General features: G+C 34.4%; 1 long non-coding RNA gene across 9 annotated transcripts in view; it reads right to left on the bottom strand.

Annotated features, from left to right (window-relative positions):
* Positions 1 to 22,034, bottom strand: part of LOC119257267 (uncharacterized) — a 422,247-nt gene that overhangs the window by 238,458 nt on the left and 161,755 nt on the right. Inside the window, exon 5 of one of the 9 annotated variants that reach the window (XR_008553801.1) lies at positions 17,934 to 18,014. The exons of the other annotated variants lie outside the window; for them this stretch is intronic. This is a non-coding gene — a long non-coding RNA (uncharacterized LOC119257267). The remainder of the gene's footprint in view (positions 1 to 17,933; positions 18,015 to 22,034) is intronic. 9 annotated transcript variants of the gene reach the window in all.

A 22,034-nucleotide genomic window follows, 5' to 3' on the forward strand; every position in this document is an offset into this window, starting at 1 on the left:
CATCTAGTATTACAGAACTTACATGAAAATGCTATTTCTCTGGTATGTTCTTGTCCATCGTTTTTTATTTCCAAAAGTACAAAAAAATTAAATTCTAAATTGAGGTATTTCTCAATATAATGAAACCATGTCATATTTCAAATACTGTAATGAATAATTCAGGTGCACTGGATTTATGTAGGTGTTCCCTAGAAGAAGGCATAAAAACTATAATCTACTTCTTTTATATATTTTTTCCCAAAGCAAAAATGCTTCTTTTCTGCATAAGAACTAACTAGTTAATAGTTAACACATAGCAGCAACTAAAATGACATCACTATTTAATTTGGCTTTGTAGCTAAAATTTTAATAAGATGTACAATAAGATTCTTTCATCTTAAAATGTGTTAGCATTGTTAAAAATACTCATTATTGCAGTAAATATTTGCTTCTATTAACTGATTTTTCTCTTATTTGTGAATGACTTGTATTGTTCAAAAATAGTAATTTAAAAATAAAAGAATATTAGTGTTTAAAATTTTCAGAAAATATAAGAAATCATACAATTACTGGCTGTTGATTCAAATAGAAATCTTACCCTACACTCCCTACAAAAAAAAAAAAACTGAATTAAATAATCTTTAAGGAATATTTTTAGAAAATTAATTTACATGCTTTTGCTAGTACAAATAAAAGATAACCTCTAAAACAGCCTAAGAAATTCAAAGGAAAAACATATATCTGTATTTATTATTCCAGATCACCTACAAGGATTTCCTATTTGTAACCTTTATAGCCTTCCTAATAATCACTGCACAAACATACCAATGCAGACTACCTTTGCATTTAGTAAAATTTTCCACCACTGTTATTATTTCATAATTATTGCTCTATATAATGTATCTGAAATATTCATGTAATTTTTATTAGAAAATATGCAAAGAATATGTACTAAAGTGAGATTTTTAATTAAACATAGAGGAAAGAATAAAACTTTTAGGACTGATAAAGTAGACGCAGAAATTATTTAAATGTTGCAGTTCAAAGTATTAATTTTCTAAACAATAAATTTTATTTTATTCATGGTTGAATTAACATCAAATGGGGTATGATGAAAGATCACATGTAAAAATAAAATTATTTGTACCTATTGATTACAAAATTTTATGAGAAAATAATTGTATTTGTCTGAGGATGTCACTTTGTTTTCTAATTACATGAAAGCTTTGAAAAAAATTATGTAACCAAAAGTGATATCATTATCTATTATAAAAATTACTTTACTATTCATTATAGTACTGTAAAAAAATAACAAAAAAAGAAGGAAATGTGTATGATTTTCATGTGCTATCTTTGTAGAGTTAACCTTTGTTTTGTTCAAAATTTATCCCCTGTATTTCAGACCAGAACATTTTTCACATTGCTTTCTTCTTTCCCTTCCCTAAAACACATTTTGCTATAAACTTCTGCACCAATCACTAGAATAGAGACAAACAGCAGTAGCAGTGCAGGAAGCAGCCCTGTGAATGTAAAAAAATCACAGACTTTGATTTTATAAGACAAGTTGGATAGGAGTCAAAACTGCCACATGTGGTGTGAAAAAATGCCACCCTGGTGTGAACAAAAGGTTTAAAATGGAGTCAAGAAGCGTGCAAGCTCGATGTCTAAGCTTTTCCTGTGAATTGTCTGCGCAACCTGCAGGGTATCAAGTGGGTTGGGAAGAATGGAGAGCTCTTGGAGATACAACTGAGAAACATCGGCAGTCAAATGTGTTAGTTGTTTTGTTTTGTTTTGTTTTGTTTTGTTTTGTTTTGTTTTGTTTTGTTTTGTCTCATCTAGGCATCATTATAGTAAACTGTTTTACCCAAAACATAAAACAAATCTCAAAAAAGTCACATAATGTGTTAAGAAACTGTTGCTTACAAATGAATTGTTAGATTTTTTTTTCTTTTTTATCTGCATTCCTTCATTTATAGCAAAATGAAGCTACCTACTGTACTTTATATTTTAAATTCCCTAGTCTATTGGCCTGAGTTTTACTTATTAAAGAGCAAATAAGAAAAGAGGTTTATAAAGTCCTGATGACTAGAGTAAAACTGTAATTGTAATACTCAAGTTTGATTATTTTCTGAATTATTAAGGAAAACATTGAAGGAAAATAACTGAGTTTATTACTGGAAACAAGCATCCATGCCTTAATAAATGATAAGGTAATTCTGAATGAATATTCAGCAGGAATTATTTGTCAGAAAAAAAATGTAGCTATGATCTGCTATGACAACATAGTAGTATCACACCTTTCTTAATATATTACAATGTAAAAATTTACTCCACAGTCAAAAATATTTGTTAACCATAAAGAAGCAGTTGAATAAATCTGAAGTTAAACCGTCATCATTCACTTAAATAACTAAAAAAGGCAATTCAATTTTAAAGACAATTAAAAAGTATACCACTGTGTTATAACCCCCACTTCAATAATCTTAATATGTCTATAAAAGCCCATATGAATGCTAATTACATGATAAATTATGAATAGCATTTAAAGAGAGTAGCATTTCCTAGGTGATTGTGATCTAATCAATACAACACATCTAAATGCAACAAGAAACATCTTTGATGAGCATTGAAAAGATCCTTAAACTTTCAAGCCAGTTTTATTACATTTGCATCCTATCTCTTATTAAGAATTGGGTCTAAAGCTAGCAAATCCCATCGTTATGAATGCAGGTCAAGACAGGAACATTTTTCTATTTACTCTTTGTAACACTGGATAGAAATCAATCTGTTACTTTCATTACAACCACACAATCAATTCCATTTAAAGTATAATACAACAGCCAAGTCCAAGGACAATATGGATCCTGGGGAAAAGCTCATAGCATTTGCAGGGCTGTATGTGATATAGCTCCTGGTGAATTGTTTTCTTTCTAATTAGTGTACATGTATATTTAAAGCAAACATGCCTAAAGTGGTATTGAGACATTGGATACAACCAAAAATTAAAAGTGTATTCTTTGTCAAAGTTGGGTTTAAAAAAAATTAAACACAATGAACAGCGTATAAGTAGGAAGGATTCTCTCTACATTGACTATAATGTGAGAAACACATTATTATAGTCATTGATATTTCAGGAAAGATTTGCACACACCAAAAATGCTATTTTGAAATCAGCATATGAAATTATTTCAAATGCCACCTTCCGCTCATCTCTCAATAAATATCTTTATTTTATTAATCTTATCTTGTCTCAAAATTACAGAGATTTCTGTTTCTAGAAGTTTTCTTAGACAAAGTACAAGTCAGCACACAAGAGATATATGTTCTTTGTTTATTCCATTTACGCACACTAGAATTGCATTTCAATCCATATATCAAAAGTAAGATTCTCTTCATATTTGTAAATGATTTGAAAGCTCAAGATAAACCACTATACAACAACACTAATAGTAAATATATTTTGTCCTTTTATTTTATAAACTAGGATATTTCCTTTTTCACATCAATCTTAAACATTTTAATTTAAATAGTCTCCTGATTCCCCAAAGCTAGTAATAAATGACTGTCTTCAAGAAGAGTGCAATTCACATTTCTCTCAAATGTCATTTTTAAATATACTTCTTATTCAAAATATGTTCTGCCCCTTCCATATAAGGAGGATAATTTAAATTTAAATCATTGTGGATTGCTTTATCAGAAAGACTGCCACTTATGCAAATCACATGATTATGAAATTTTGGAGTTTGGGAAAATTTTTCCTACTTAGAAAAATACAATTTCAAATTTTGTTTCTATGTTTTTCTTTCTACAAATGCTTCTCTGTCATAGTTCAGTAATATATTGCAACTATTGTTATTGAAATTATCCTTTTATTGACCAGAGGTAGGTTCTAGGACTGAATTTTTCTCAAACACCATCTAAAATAAGATCTGAGATGTGAAAGCATTCCCAGATGTTTTAAGGAGCCCAAAATGTTTCTAACCAGAAAGGGGTACTTTAAATGCTGTATTTCCTGCACGAATAAGGACAGGCCAATGAACCCAATGCCAAAGTCTCTAGATAGACTCTCACTGCCAAGAAGACATAGTTCTTTTCCATATCTCAGCATTTGATGGTTTATGGGCTTGACCAGTAATGTCAGTTGTGCTTTCTGGTTTCCCGTGCTGGACACCACTGAATGCATCTAATTCTGTTCTGCTTCTCTCTGACCAGAGCAAGCGCCACATTCACAAATGACTTGCACAAGTCATGCTCAGTTTGGGCCCCAATGAACTTAATAAATCTGGAATGCAGAGGTCAGAGACAGGTAGGCTGAGCCTTTGACAGCAACTCAGATGACACCAGGATAGTGTCATCCATTTTAGGGAAAAGCATTTTAGGCGAAAGTTCAGCTTAGGCCACTCATAATACTATCACTTATGCAGAAAGTTCACTTCAAGTGGCTGGCTGTCAGCATTTAAAAGGAATTTCAGTATCACTTAAACTTTAGTGTTTAAACACAGGCACTTAAAATAAAAAAAATTTCCATGTGGACCTTACAGTTTTGGTTTTAATGGTCATGTTTTTCCTTGTTCCTGAAGCTGTGCAGGAGATACTAAAAACTACAACATTGAATCTGCATCCTGAAACGGTAGTTCACATTTCTTAAGGTTTTGTATGCGACTCCATCATACTTCCTTTTGTATGAGTGGCAAACATGGAAGTTTCAAAAACAGACTCATCCTCACAGTCTATTCAACTTTATCTGGATTTCTGGATATCCTAAAGGACAGAATCACTAGCTATATACTCCCTTAATGTATTTTTCTTTAACATTTGAAGAACAAATAGGGCTGAAATGTGATTTTTTTTTAATTAAAATTACTCATTCAAGTTTGGTTTTCATCTATAAAATGATATAACACATATTTTCTACATTGAAGGAACGTTAAAGAACTATAATCAATATAATTTGCCATTACTTTACCACTGAATGCATTGTTATAGTAAAAGTAGTAACTTGAATGAATGAATTTCCACAAAATAATCATTTAAAGTATGCTTTTTAAAAACTAAAACTGTATACTTAATTTTTATGCATGCCCAAAACATAGGCCTATAAATAAAGTTATAGTAAGTGTTAAATGGGCAATGAAAACTTTATACATTTTCATTGTTGATCGGTACTCTAAGTGAAACCCATCAAACAGCTATTGTGCTCTCGAATCAAAGAAAATTTGTATCAGCATAGTTTTGGAAAAAATAGATCGTAGTCAATATAATTCTTCAAAAAAAGCTTCCAGTTGAAATTTTTTGCTGGAAATCCAGGCCACTGGCTCACACTTCTCGATTCCTGCTTAATAATTTAAAACATATAATTGAGATATTTGAGGTGTTATATCTTTGCAAACAAAAGCTAGTGTAATTCAATTTTGAATAGCAACAGAAATATTGTGAAATATTTTCAATATGGGAATAACATAGCCCTCTTAGCCTATATTTTACTTTTAAAAACAGTTGATTAAAAGTTGGAACATGACAGTATTTCTAGAGAGCTTTAAGTTTTCCATAAACTTAGATGGAAAATAATTTACAGTTTGAAAAATAAACCATTGAGACTTGCAATAAACTGGCAACTGATCTTTGAAGACATGAATCATTTAATAGAAACCTACTTTCAAAATGAAATTTCTGAAATAACTCATAAAATGAAGTAGATATTGACAATATTTTATATTAAGTAGTCCTTTGGTCTTGAACCTATGCATTTTTTAAACATTCTTTTTTTCCCTTTGAGCATTCTCAGGTTTTAAAGACAAAATTTATTCAACAAATATGCTACAAATATTCCTGATGCTAAATATATACTTATAAAATTTGAAAAAGTAATTAGAGGATTATATGCTATAACAATGAATAATCAGAGTAAGAAGAGAAAGAGTTCATACATAGAGAGGATACTCAGAATAGGCCAAGAGTAAAGTTCCCCAGAAGATGATATGTGAAATGAGATTTGAGGGCCTCCACTGGTGGCGCAGTGGTTGAGCGTTGGGCTGCGAAGCTGCCCGCAGCCTCTGCAGTGCCGGTTCAATCCCCGGCCACCAGTGAGAACCTCACATGGTGAAGCAGACCTCTCCTGCCGCATCTGCTACTCCCCTCAGCAGTGTGTTCAGTTGGTCTGCCTGTTCTGCTCCCCGCTCTGGCTCTGGTGAATCCTCTCACCCTCCCGCGCTTCTGACTGTACCCAGTGCTTGTATAAATAAATAAATAAATCTTTTGAAAAAAGAAATGCGATTTGAAAAATAAGAATGCCCTACCCAGCAACAATTTCTCTGTGAGTAGGGCTAGTTTGTATGAAAGATCCAAGCAAGAAATGTAACAGTTTAATATTTAATATCCACAGAAAGGGGAGGTTCCATGTTCCCTGCCCCACCCAAAGAAGGGTAGATCTGAGCACGAAGGACAAGATAAAAAAGACTAGGAAAAGGCAGGAAGGCAGAAAGGCAGGAAGACCAAGAGAAGATTTGGAGGAGGCACATGGAACAGATAGACATGTGAAGAAGTAGCTGTGCATGCTTCTCAGTCTTGGACTGGTATCGGGGACTTGGGGGACACAGAAGCAGATACCCATATGGCAGCCTGTATCTTGACTTTTGGCCCAACCCTGTTTGAGTGGGCATTTACACACGAGGGGATGGGTAACTTTGGGTGTTTCATGGGGATCTAGTTTAACTATATTCTCTCTTTTCACTTTATTGCACACTAATTGTGAAAGGTTTTTTTTTTTTTTTTCAATTGAAGGTCTTATGCACTAAGAGTCTGTTTTGTATTTATGCAGCAGATGGCAGAACCCATTTATAGCAGGCAGGTTTGGGGTCCCAGGATGCTCCTAATTCTGCCCGCTTACAGAGAGACACTCAGCATGTTAAAAGCAATAAATGAGACTGGCACTACTAGAGAACAGCCAGAGACCTAGGAAGGCAAGACCTGAGATCAGTTGGGTGAGATGGGGGAGCAAAAATTCATTGCTAAAGGGCTTACAGACCATGGGGAAAAATTTGGATCTTGTTCCAAGAGCAGCAAACACTCCTGAATCAGAATGTCTCAGAAAAGAGACACTGACATATGGATTTTTTTAATATGAGAATAATTTTAAACTCCCTGGATTATGAAATTATCAAATATAACCCAATGTATTAAGCAGTAGTTCTTAGCACTATACCAATCCTCATGACACTATTTGATGAATAATTCAAACCTCCCAATATTTTTGACTGAAAACTGCATACTTGGGACACCAGCTTATGGTTTTAGTTCTTATGAGTTACTGCAGTAAGTACCTTCCTAAATGTCAATGACAGTTTAGGTTACTTTGGATATTAGTTGAAATAAGTAATTCTGGAAGCAAATACATGTAACGTTCCCTATGAAGAACAGCTGTATTCTTTGAATTTGCCCACTTACTTGGCAAGCTAACTCACCAATGGTTTCACTTATTTAATCACCTCTCTTTTTTAAATGTTCAGCTGAAAAGTTTAAGGACATCACACTGCACATTAAAAGGATCCAATCAGGGAAAATTGTCCTTCCCTATTCTCAGAGGATATATTCCAAGACCCCCAGTGGACACCTGGAGCCCTGAATAGAACCAACCCTACATATTCTCTATTTCTTTCCATATGTACATACCTATGATAACATTTAATTTATAAATTAGACATGGTATGAGATTAGCAATAAATGCAACAATGCACTGAAGTGAAATTTATGTGAATGTGTCCACTCTCGCTCTGTCCTCTCTTTCTCAAAATATCTTACTGGTGTAATATTTTCAGACTGCTATAGATCATAGATAAACCTCAGAAATCAAAACAGAGACTAAGTAGGATGAAAGCATGACAGCTTATTATCAACTGAATGAATCGAATGGCACGTTCATTTTTGTTACAAATGAACGTGATGCTATTTTGTACTGTCCAATAACCAGGAAGATTCGATTAAAACATTTAAGTTTTTAAGAACTTTTTTAAAGTTAACTGATTAGCTCTATTTGGGGAAGATGAAATATGTTCATTTTGCCAAAAGGAGCAAAACTGTAAAGAATGGATAGGTAAGCAGCTGAAATCACTGATAAGCTGTGGCCAAGACCACAACTTTGAAATTAATAAAATACATCTATTAAGCGAACCTATTAAGGATTTTGTGCTGACTGAGATACTTAATCACAAGTTTCATTGTACCTTTTTAGCTCCTTAAAGACAAATCATTACTGCATGTAAATTAGATATTAAAACACATGATTAATAGCAACATGTTTTAAATTTACCAAGGAAATATTGCAGCTGACATTTTTAATTGGGGTTTCCCTTTAGCAAATTTCTCCTCAAACAAATAACTTACACCTCTTCAAAGAATAATATACAAATGTAACCCTTCCTATATTTATGCTTAATCATGCATAAGATGCAAACAAGGCTACAAGGAACACTAAATATACTTCACATGTAGAATTTTTCAGCTAACATGGAGAGTGCACTTTTATAAATGCATTCAGTACTTAGGTTTTCATTGATGTAGGTCATCTACATTAATCTTCACATACTGAAATGGCTTCTAAATGTTCAATTTGATAAATCTAATTTAAAACCAGACAGTTAAAAGTGTCACTTTATATAAAATGTTATCTATTTTATGTGCACATCAATGCATTACATTAAAAGTTCTTTACTAGGATAATATAGATGAGACATTAGACCACAAAGTGAGTTTTGAGACAGACTTCCTTGCAGCAACTTCAAAGTAGTGACTAAACACTGAAACTTTAAAAGGCTTGGAATGAAGAGATAAGAGGAGGCTTTTTGAGGAAGACTCCTTTGGAGAGCACTGTACATGTCCCTCTGCTCAATTTTAGTGACAGGGGTTTCTGGAGAACACTTTGTGGGCTGAAGTTGGGAAACAGAGTGGAATTGCCTTTGACTCCTTCCTGGACAATATCAGTGACACACACACATGGATGAGCTAACTGCTTTAGTGTCAGATCAAAAGAGAGCTTCCTGCAATGGTAAGCTCTGCTTGAATTTCCAGAGTCTGCTGGTGCAAAGAATGCATGAGTACTACCCATGGACAATACTCAGGACTTGGGTGCAGCTGTGCACCCAAGACCTCACATATCCTAGGAGACCAAAAAGCCCCAAAAGACAGCGACATGCCCTGGACAGAAGGAAGTTCACTTAAGGCTCTAGCAGTAAAATGAAAACTTCCTGATGCCCTTACTGCTCCCTATTGCAGCTTTGATCTGTGCTGTAAAACCTGCCCTTAGGAGGATGCCGGAGGAAGAATACAGTCCTGAGGTTCCACTTTCTTGCTTCCTGAGCAACAGACATTTTATCACAGAAGACCCCATCTCATCAGAAAAAATAGACAAGAGTCAATGAATGCAATAACCAGTTAATGCAATCAGTTAATGGCCTCGAGGACATTAAATATACATATAAATGAGATATAGATATTATACACAAATATGTGTATACATACATATAGAGATATATACATCTATACAGATATACACATTTACATAGTTTAGAAGTTTTAGTTCCATAGCAAAATTGAGAGGAAGACAGAGATTTCCCATATACTGTCCACCCTCACATATACAGAAGCTTCCTCATTACCAGTGTCACTCACCAGGATAGTACATTTGTTACAACTGATGCATCTGCACTGACACATCATTTTTACCCAAAGTCCATTAGGGTTTACTCTTAGTGTGTGTATTCTATGGTTTGGACAAATGGATACTGACATGTACCTGTCATTATAGCAGCATAGAAAACAGTTTCACTGCCATAAAAATCTTTGTACTCTACCTATTCATTCCTCTCTCTCGTTAACATCTGGCAACCACTGATCTTTTTACTCTCTCCACAGTTATACCTTCAAAATAAATCATATAGTTGGAATCATAGTGCGGCTCCCTTTCGGATTGGCTTCTTTCATGTAGTAATATGCATTTAAGTTTCTTTCATGTTTTCCATAAATTGAAAGCTCACTTCCTTTTTAGCGCTGAATAATATTATATTGTTGGGATATGTTTTGAGTCTTTTTTTCTTTAGAGGAAGTTTTCAATCTGTGTAGAATGGGAAGTTTTAAGAGGAAGTGACATAATGAGGTTTATGGTTCAGAAATATAGATGAACTCTTGCCATTTGTAACAAAATGGTTGGAACTGGAAGGAATTATATAAGCAAAATAAGCCAGAGAAAGACAAATACTGGATGATTTTACTCATGTGGAACATAGAGAAACAAAATAAAGAGTCAGACAAAACCAAACCAAAACCAAACAGTAATATTTGACTATAAAATTGAGGCTACCAGGGGGGAAGGGGAAAGTGGAAAGCAAAGGGGGGCAGTGGGAACCCAATGGATTATGGTGCAGGACTATATATGCCTTGGTGGTGGGTGATGAGGTAACATACCTGAAGAGGTGTGCATCTATATCATTGAGTCATGTTCAGTGATATAAGCCAATGTTATCGCAATAAAAAATAATTTAAAAAACAAAAATAAATACATATGGATTCTTTATAGTGAAGAGGGTATGAAAGAAAAGGATAAGTCCAAGAGAAAAATAGGGTACTATTCTAATCGTTTTGTGTGAGAGAAGAGTTACATTCTGGGGTGATTTGCATTGCGATAAATGGAATGGGATAGTTTAAAAATGTATTTACAAAGTAAAAGTAATAGCACTTTTTTGATGAATCAAAGTTAAAGGATGACTGCCAGCTTTGGTTTGAAAAGTTGGGTGGTGAAGATATTAACAAGGATGACTGGTGACATAAGGCTGAACATCAGACTGAGTTGCATTGATGCCAGTGCCAAAAACCCAGCAACTAAGAAATATTCTTTAGGAGGGATATAAAAGTCTCCACCAAACATAAGTCTGATTTCTTTTTCTTTTTTTTTTTCTTTTTTTTTTTTTTTTTTTTGATAGAGGCATGCTTTATTTATTTGTTTGCTGGTTTGTTTGTTTGTTTTGTTTATACAAGCACTGGGTACAGTCAGAAGCGCGGGAGGGTGAGAGAATTCACCAGAGCCAGAGTGGGGAGCAGAGCAGGCAGAAGGACCGAAGTACACTGCTGAGGGGAGCAGCGGGCGGCAGGGGAGGTCTGCGCGCCATGTGGGACCCTCCTCCAGTGGCCGGGGAGCAGCCGGGGATCGAACCGGCACCGCAGAGGCCGCGGGCAGCTTCGCAACCCAGCGCTCAACCGCTGCGCCACCGGGGAGGCCCCTGATTTCTTTTTCATTGCAGATTCTTGGACCACGCCTCCTAGGCTACAGGGATATGGACAATGCTCTTAATAATGTCAAAGAATTTCCATCAGTCCTTAATTGCCCACTGATCTGTTTCCACTGTCTTAACCATCTCCTTGGCGGTGTTTCCAGTAACTTTTGACTTGACATTTTATAGCCAGTGATCCTCTTTTGAGTTTTAACTTTTTTTTTTAAATTCCAGTATTTTTAAACATTTATGTCAACTGAAATGGGTCAATTTTTTTCAAAACCCTAAATAAACAGCATGAAAGGAGAACATGATAAAGTTCTCAGCTCATTTGCAGTAAGTTGTGTTTATAGTCACAAGTTGTGTTTATAGTCACTTACAGGGTAGAATACAGTCTATCACATTAGCTCTCATTGGCTAAGAGCTTAAATTAGCATTCAGAGTATATCAATAGTAGACTACACATTTTTCTTTCCCTATTATTCTTATACAAAGAATTGATGTACTAATAGCATTCAAATCAATTAGCAGTATTGATGTTAATTTCTTGCTTTTGCTAATTGGATCATCATTATATAATACGTAGTAGGGTCAAGGATATATAGAAACTCTTTGAAGAGGTCAACATTTCTATAGTTATAAAATCATCACAAAATAAAAATCTGAAAACTAAATCATTGTGGCAAGGACAGAGTTAAAAGGAAAATATGTATACAAATATCTGAAGGAAAAATGTATCAAATATCAGCATTAAAAAGCTAAAATTTAGTATTATGTCTTGTTCTTGATTAAATGTAAGAGTTCATTTACATTTGAAAATCAAATATGATTAAATTGTGTGAATTAAGATAAAACAAATATGTGCATAAATATATAACTGCATAAAATACCTTGGAGCTTAATGAATAAATAAGAATTGACATCATCTTAATGAAGTGTAAAGGAGCTAAGAACCCACAAATCTGAATGAATATTTGTTTCCATTACTGACCAGCCTGCTCTTGTTCTTAAGAAAAAATATTTTATAACTCAAGGTTCTTGGAGTTTTCTTTTAGCTTTATCTACTCATACCATTTTTTATTTGATCTGTTATAAAATGTCAAAATTCTGCCTAAATATTCTTCTCCATTTTTTAATAATTAGTTTCTACATCATGCCAAGTTTTCATCTTCATTATCTTCACTTTCACCTAGTATTAAGTCCTCATTGTGTCTCTAAGGTGCTACAAAAGAATCCTCTTAAACACCATCCTTACTCTCCCTAACTCAAATGACACATTCTATATGCATAGGACAAGTCATTCTTTAAATTATTGATCTGGTAATGTTCAAAATCATTCAAAGGAAATATACCACCATAGAAAAGAAAGAAAAACAGATAAAAAATTCACTCCTCTACAATCTAATCAACATATGACTTTTTGAATCCAGGGCTTGGATTTAAATCTGTGTGAATACTTGCTTACCTTTTAATTCTGAGGGGAATTCCTGAACACCTGAGTTTTCATTCATTAACAAAAAATATAGAAATACTACCTATCTGGCTAATTTGTAGAGAGGATTCGTCAGCCACTTATATCTTTTCTTCCATGGATGTTCCCAGCTGTGCTGCCAAAGAGGATGGGCTGCTGTTCTTTAAGAGGGCCACCTCTTCCATCTGGATTTTTGCTCATAATGTTTCTAACTAAAAAATGTATTTTAATGCAGATAGCCAACATATAAAATTAAGATGGCAGAACAACCTGGCACTTATAAAACTCCCAATGAAAGACACTTCAGTCATGAAAATGTTTCTTGTCCACCTGCTAGTATGTAGACTTTGCTTCTTTATCACGTCAACATGACTGAACTCTGATACATCTGCTGACATGGTGCTCTCAGGTGTTGCTTTCATAATGCCCTAAGCAGTTTACATATTGTTTACACCTTAAACATCCACCAGAGCGGTAGGTACTCAGAAAAGATGACTAGAATTAAACTGAACACTAAGGACATTCTCAAGAAACAGATATGACTCCAACCCAGTCCCTTCTCCCTTTTCTACCATAATTTTCTTCCTACAACAAATCTATCTAAACATTTGCTTAATATATTGAGAAGCATACCATTTAAATGGTATTTTTTTTAAATTTGAAGTTTAAATCAATGATCTACAATTAAATATGACATGAATATAGTTTTTTTTTTTTTTTATAGAAATAAAATGTTTCCAGCTGAAGGAAGGAGTAACTGAGTTGGAACCTGGACTCATCCTCGGTACAGAATCCTATTCTGTCTCTGTATTCATCATGCCCCTACAGAAGGTTGTATGGACTGTGTCCCACTGCGGACAATGACCATGGAGATGAGGCTAAAATCCAGCCCATGCACTGCTTACCAAGCCATACGCAGTAGTAAAATTACACTAGCAAAGGTGTATGTCTCATCCGCACAGAGGAAAGAGCACCTTTTTATAATTCACACAAAGTGCAAGTGGGGATTAATCTAGTCAATGAACTTTAATATATTATAAAGAAAGACTTTTCAATACTGAAATCCTTGGTGTGTGTTTTTTAATCCAATTCCATTGATAGGAGTGCAATTTTCATCTAAGTGTATTCCAGCATTGGAGCTGTAAAGAATTCCATGAATTAAACATACACACTCTCCCTAGAAATAATAAAAAGATACATTAGGTCATTGGATCGATTTCTTTTCCAATGTAACATTGTTCTCTCTTGTGTATTTTTCATTGTTTTGTCCCACATGAGTTTAAACTAAGCTGTGGTTCTTATTTCATTTCCCAAGGGTGCATATTCAAGATTCTAATAGAAGTTCCTGATAATGAATTGAAGGGTAGATATTTTCATTTTACACTTCTTTCGTGAAGTAACTTGACCTACAATTAGGGTAATTTCTCATTACTCTTATGTTTATTATTGTTATTATTATTATCAATATTATTGTTATTAATATTTATATCATCATCATTAAATCATCACCACAAGCCAACCGGTGTGCTTATAAAGGTCTTTAACTCTCATCCTCTCTACCTATGTTAGGTAGTATTAACCCCAATTTTTTTTTTAACAAAGAAAAAATCAGGTGTTTAGTGATTCTTGGGCTAGAAGGCTATGATTTAAATTGAGGTCTTCTTGGCTATGGAATATTTTCTCCCATTTTAAGATGAAGCCTCACATACCATGTTGAACTTTCTTGAATAAATTAATTCAATAAATACTTATAAAGTGCTTACATACCCTGCATTGTTTTAGAAGCTAGAGATGAACAAGAAAGTATTTGCTTTTATGGGACTTACACTATGGAAAGAGATAATAAACAAACATATAAAAATATGAACCCAGGTATGGGCAAGAACTATGGCATCAAACAAATGAGGGTTAGGAAATAGTCATGACTGGAAATAGTGATTGGGAGGTGATAGGAGGGTTTTCCGGGGAAGTGATATTTTAGTATTGCCTATACATAGTAAGGAGACAGTCATGAAAGATAAGTTGAGAGTGTCCCAGGCAAATGGAACAAACACAAAGAGTCTTAGTTTAGGAGAATAATGGTTAGAGGAGCTTCACTAAGGCAGGACACACAATAGGAGCTTGTAGGTGATGCAATTAGAATACAGGCAAAGCTCTTGTGGCGCAGGCTCAAATAGACAACAATAAAGGACTGGAATTTTTTCCTAAAGATAAACCATTGTGGGGGTTTATCTAATTTACATTTTTGAGTCACCTTCACTAGTATATAGAAGATTAATTCTAGAGATAGAAAAATGGAAATAGAAATACTTGAAAGAAGGCTATTGCAGCAGTCTTGACCAGAAACTACAAGTGGCTCAAGGAAGAGTGGCAGTCCTGTGGGCCAGGGGAAAGCAGTTATATTGAAACAGAGTTGAGGTCCATTTGGCAAGACCAGCTAATAAATAGGATAGGGTGTCAGGAAATGTGTCCAAGGTCACATCTAGGTTTTACACTTGAGATACTAGAGGATGTTGGTGATGTTCAACTGAAACAGAGAATCTTACAAAAAAGTAGGATTTTAGGAGTGGATGAGCAGGAAATTAAGAAATCTGTTATATACATACTACTACTTTTACTTCTTAGGGCATCTGTACATGTTTATGTCCCATTTTGTGCCTCCAATGTTTCAAATACATCAGAAGAGAACCAAAAGTTTTCGGCAGACAGAAACTTCCCCATGTGTGCAAGATGCGAAGAAAAAAGTCTCCTTACATATATCCATTCACTCACCTGCCCAATATACAAACACAAAAGTGGCCCAACTATTTCATATTACACTAAGCCCACATAATGATTCATTGGGACACATAGTTTGAGCTGAACCATCAAACCAGTGATTAAGTTCAGCCAGAAAAGAAACATGCAATGCCTACTCATCTTTTTGCTCTAGATCACCCCTATAGTGTCCAAGGACAATCTGAAGGGGCTCTGTTTTCTCCATCTTGAATACATGTTTGTACATGGGAGCAGAGATGTAGAGTTCACCTAGATTTTTATCTTTGTTGGTTTGTCTGTTTCTAACTTCCTTCTAACTTTCATTATCAAACAGATTTCTTCCAAAAGCCTGCTGTGATTGCTGCAGGCCACAGATGAAAAGAGCCCAAATCTCCTCTGAAGTTCTAAAGAGGTTATCATTTGTGTCCATCTCTTTAGCATTTAGAGCCCACTTAAAATTCTTAGTTTTCCTATTATATCTAGGTGCTTTCTACCTAGTAGGATTGCAAGCTGCTAAAGGCAACAAATGATGTCTTTTATGTAGTTTTATCACTTTGTGCTGAGAATTACGTTTGCATGAGGCAACTTTGATTTGTTTTTGCTAATATGAAAATATCAGAAAGGTCACTTTCCAAAATTCATAAAGGTTACATAATACTGTAGCTGTTTGGGGACTTGTGGCATAGACTTGTAAAGTCATCAACTGCTACCCTGGAGGTTACACATAATCTAATCCAACTTCATTTTGCATTTAAAACTTTTCAGATAAACTACTACTTGCTAAAATCAAAACAGAAAAGTAAGAAGAAGAAGACTATACTCTTGTGTCCACCAGTGCAATGCTTTGGTTTGTTGGTGACTAGTTTGGTCTTTGGAATTTTGCTGTTTTTAGTTAGTTTTATCTATTTTTAGTTATTTTTATCTATGTTGAAAACCATCAACATTCCACTGATTTTCTCTCTAAACAGTGATGATGTGCACAAATACAAAAAGCAAGGAGACAACACAGAGTCTATTTGAAGGATGCCTATCACCACCCAGGTTGAGATTCCCTCCTCACTTGATTAGAACCTCGGGTGACAATTATCATTTTGTAGTCATTAGGTTTACTGAGCACTCTGTCTTTTTCTTTCTTTTTTTGAAATAACATCACATTACAACATTTATGTTTTAGGTATGCCTCATTATTAACCAGTATGCCTATGAACTACATTAAATTCACACCAAAAGTTCAATTCTATCTTTGACCATACCACTGTCCCCTTTTCCAAATTTATCTACTAATTTTATAACCTGCTAGGGTCATACAAACTCAAATAGATTGCTAGCTTATCTAGTACTCTAAGAAGAAAAATCTTTGACCAACAAACTTGTATGTGTGCCCATTTATCCATAGTAGTTAGCTTTTTTCCCATTGGAGAAACTTACTAACTTGAATTTGTAAGAGTTAAGCTTCAAGGCACTTATCACTTTTGAGTAAAATGATAATTTTCTGACAAAATACAACAGACCCCTTGGAACACATACACAACTGAGTGCAGATCCTTTTTTGAGGTTCCACCTAAAATAGTGAATTTTCATCTTCTTGTATTTGCTTTATTGGAAAAAAAACATGCAACACCTAACATGACAGGAAATGAGGCAAGAAATACATGTCTCTATTTTTAAGACTTCTCCAGTTATGCACAGAAACACCAAAATAATTTTTCTCAAGTCACAGATTGAAAGCAGAATAGCCCAATTTCTGTTTTACATCTATCCCCATTGATCAACTTGGCGAGATAATTCCACCTCCCTTTCACACATTTTTTATTCAATCTGTTATGAGTCCATCTTGTAGAATGCTTGCTGTGCCCAGTGGTCAGAGACAAATTTGGTTCAATACTAAACTGACTAATTCAAGTGGACAGCCAAAGAGCTGATATTATACTCATTAGTGACTGAAAACAAACCAAAAACCCACAGGAATAAATCGGATTTTGGTGAGCAAGACAGTAAAAGAACTTGGTGAGAATATAGCAAGAAGGCTTATCAACGTGAAGAATTCCTATTTTACATATGTGATTCAGGGACAAATCTTATATTCTTATCTTATCATCTTAAATTTACATGATCAAAATACCTTGTCACAGGTCTGCCTATGTCACAGGCCATGGAGAATTTTGCAAATGAATCCTCCTCAGTAAAGGGATTGCATGTGCCATACAATATAAAAATCATGAGAATTTAAAACTAATATTAATAACCTGGAAATGCTCTCAGGGGAAACAGAAAAATAGGCCCCTGTTTCTTTCCTTTGGAGCAACAGAATCTTGATGAAGAGAGAATTACCAAGACACAGTTATAAAACCTTCAAGCTCCTCTTCATGAGCAGAAGAATGCATAATTAGCACATCTGTGTTTGGAAAGATGAAATTTAACTCATCTTGTGTTAAAAATATCTTCAAATATGACATAAAGATTCATACCTATTTCAACAAGCATCATTGACCTCCTCTTGTGTGCCAGGCACTGTGGACAGAAAGATGAATAAGACAGGGAACTCCGCCCTGCAAATTCCAAGAGCAGATGATAGGGTCAGTTCTTTAATAAGACATCTGGATTTTTCCAAATGGCTAAGCTACTTCTTGAAACTTCTCTTGATTGGAGCAATTGCAACTTTTATGGAGGTCAGGTTCATGCCAGGTCTAAATCACTAACTTCATGATTCCAAAGACTTTCTGGCATAGTTAGAGTAGAAGAGGCAAGGGTGAAAAAATGGGAGTGGGGGTGAGGATGATATGAGCTAATATAAAGAGTGGAGTTAGGAAAATACCAACTCGAAATTGTCTTAGGCTAGAACTTTAACAAAAATATTAAGAAGGAATTTTATGTTGAAAGAAAACCTATTTACTTGAAATACATTGTAATGGTCTGATGAAGAAGCACTCTAAACCAAGTTGCTATGGCCAAAAAGCCAGGCAGATGCAGAAAGTATATTTTTTTTTTTTTGAGAACTAGGAAGAAGATAGAAACAAAGACTGCAAGAGACAATACCAATTAGCAACTTGCAATCTTAAAGATATGAAATGGTTATACATATTAATATGAATTTATATACAGTTTACTAATCTGAAATGATTCATACTCTGCACTCACAGAATCTGGAACATTAAGTGAGCTCAATAATGCACAAAGATGTTTAAAACTGTGTACTTGTAAAGTAGTTTTTATCTGGAATCTGGAATGTTAACTGTGAATGCCTAAGAGAAGGAACTGCCAGGGTCTAAGGATGGCATCATCTTTAAATCCCTTTGATAAACATAAAAGAATGGAAACAATGCAGCAGCATTTTGTTTGCAGAGGATACCCTCAGTATTGAGTCAGCATGATTACTTCAACAAACATTCTTTGATAATCTGCAGTTGTCTTTTACTTCACAATGCTCACATTCTAATTGAAAAGAGTGGCTACAAGGATAGAGAACATAAACAACAAAAACAACAAGGACTGTAATATTAGCTGAAAGAAGCAAAGAAATTTTTAAGAGAAATAAAAGCCCTCTGGCAATTGGAGCTGAACTATGCTGCACATTGCAATGAAACTGTTTTTTAAGCATTTAAGAGGAGGCAAGATTGTCACAAGTATTGGGCCGTGTGTTCTTCTGCAATTGAATATGGGATATTGTAAGGTACAGGTAAAATTCCAGGCTACATCTCTGTCTGTATAGATTATAACTATTTGCAATTGTTTTTAAGTCTATGCTAAAATAGTTTAAATTCTATAAGTCAGCTGTGGAATGTGGTACAACTTAAAATGTTTTTCAGTGGTGTTTCCTTGAACCCAAAATTGTGGAAAACACACACACCAGAGTAGACCTGGATCACCTCACAGGGTAATTGAGGATGGCCAAATGCATCATGGCGATTCCCACCTTACTAAGGGAGAAAATAAGCATTACCACATACTATCAAGTAATACTGTTCATTCATGCTTTCTGTGAGTCCCCCATACAAACAAACAAATACTTATTTTCCCCTATAATGCTGATTGAGTACAGAATGATGGTGTTCAACCAGGAATCTCTTAACTCATTGTGTCTTCAGTGGATGTATTGGTATTTTTCAGAGAGGATACATTAATCAGACTTAACACACACAAAGTAGATAATTGAAACAAAATCACATGCAAAATTTAGGATAAAATCTCTTTCACTAGAAATACTCTCAGTACATACTATGTTGTGATCGTAGAGATAAAATTGTTTACTTATTTTACCTATGCTTTTTAATGTATTTTCTTCAAGTAGATGCCAATTATACCTTGATGTATTGAGATAAGCTTTGATTTATGAAGATGGCTTTCTTTAAACACTCTATTTAAAAATGCATGACCTTATCAGGGGAAAAAAATGAAGAGAGCCAAATCCCATCACACAATCATCTATTTAACTTTCAACCATTCCTTTAAGGCTATGTGTGTACTAGCAATACAAGATTCTGTGTGTGAGCTTACTGAGTGGGTTATGATATGAGCCCTCACTTCAATTCCCAACAAAATAATTTATGTGTGCCCTAAGCCTTTATAAAATCAGTAACCACTTTAGCCTATTTCTGCTTTTTTAACTTTAAGGTTAAAGCATAATAGTTAAGAAGTCATTGCCAAATTCAACTTGATTTGAGACGTAATAGAGTTCCTGATACAAATGAATTTTTAGGATGAACTTGTAGTGAACAATTGGAAATTTCATTAATAAACTGCATACAGATTGGCAAATGAGCTACTGTCAACAAGGACCTGGAAAAATCTTGATTCTTAGTGGTAAGACCCAACTGTATTATTTTTCTTTGCTTACGTTTTTTCCCCAAATGACTGAGAAAGCTTATTAAAGGACCAAATTACTCATGGCAAAACAGTAAAGGGAAAGTCTGGACAAAAATTAATTTCTCAACACTTTTCATGGACCAAGTATATAGTACAATCATGAAGTGGGCATTGCCATAGTCTTGATCTTGTAATTCTGTGTTATTTTTCAGGTAAACAAACTAACGTTTAAACGAATGGCTCTATGGATCTATCCAAGGTCACACATCAAGTACATAGGGGAGCCTGGGCATTAACATATTGGTCCAATATTTAAGCTCCTGCTTATATTTTTATTCCATATTGCCTTCCAGTTTGCATTAATTATCAGAAGTTAAAACCTTGATTAGAAAATCCTAATTAGAAAATCCTAGCTGAACCTATTGTGGTAATCACTTCACAATATATGTAAATTAAATCATCATGCTGAATGCCTTAAACTTATACAGTGATATATCTTCATTTTTCTTAATAAAACCAGAAGAGAAAATAAGTCCTGAATGTTCATTTTGTATCCGATATTGCTTTAGAAGGAACCAAAGGAGTTTACTTAGCATAACCTTCTTTTCTGATGTATGAACTAATTATATTTTTTAAAAAATATTCTTATTCTTTAAAAATAAAAAATCTTTAAAAAGTGAAACACTGTGCTTATGAGATTTGTTGGTTTTATAATGTCTCACATTATGAATTATTGTTAATGCCATTCTAACACTGATAAAGAGAATGATGTAGGTAAGGAAAAACATGTCACCAAGAGTCAGGAATTTGTACAGTCCTGAATTCTGATATTTTACTCATGCTAGTAAAATACTTTGTAGCATAAGCAATAATATTTATGTACGATTTTAAAAAACACCTTTATTTTCATTTTACTAGTTTTGAAATTTCTTTGCAAAAGGGTCAATCTAGAATTACAGATCCATAACAAATGAGAAGATAATTTTTATAATCTCAAACTTCAAAAACGGCACAAATTTGACTCAAGTCTTTTTCCATGTGGCTCATTTTTAATTATCTTGGATTGATAGGAGGCTGGTGATAGCTCCTAAGTATTTGAAAAATAATAAGTAATAATTAACCCCATTTCAAATGTTAGCAATACATCCCATACATCAACAGAAGTACACTGGATATGAGAAAATTAGTGAAAATATAAACATGGTATGTTTGACATTTTGGAGCATCCTTGGAGAGACATTGATTTGTAATTCAGATCACATAGCATCTTTGATTTCTCCCACTTGTCCATGCCCTTTCGTCACCCCTCCCCCCCAAAATAAAACACAAAAGCTTTATCTGCAATGGATGGCGAGCAACCCAGGAATCTGTGCAGAGACTATCCATCACATTTCTGTCTTAATTGAATGACACCAGAATGAGATCGATAAAATGTAACAAGAGACAGCTTTGCATTTCCACACTCACTTATTCCCTCTCTCTATTACTCTCAGCAACCACCGTGACCAGAATGTCCAAGTAGAGAACATGAACCCTGCTGCCAGGCAAGCTGTTAGGATATGAATAAACTTGTCAGAGAAACAACAAAACTTAGAAATGTTAGAAGGGATCTGGGAAGGCAAAGGGTTATTAAAGGAGTATTGAATAGTCTTCTTATAAAAGCAATTTCATAGATGTATTCTTACCCCTTAAAAAACCTCCTCACATGCAATGTTTCGTAAGATAATCTAAACAGTTCTGCCTATGCCCCCAAGATTTCTTGAGAG

Source organism: Talpa occidentalis, unplaced genomic scaffold, assembly GCF_014898055.3.
Source record: "Talpa occidentalis isolate TD23 unplaced genomic scaffold, MPIMG_talOcc4v2.1 talOcc4.4, whole genome shotgun sequence".
NCBI classification, from domain to species: Eukaryota; Metazoa; Chordata; class Mammalia; order Eulipotyphla; family Talpidae; genus Talpa; species Talpa occidentalis.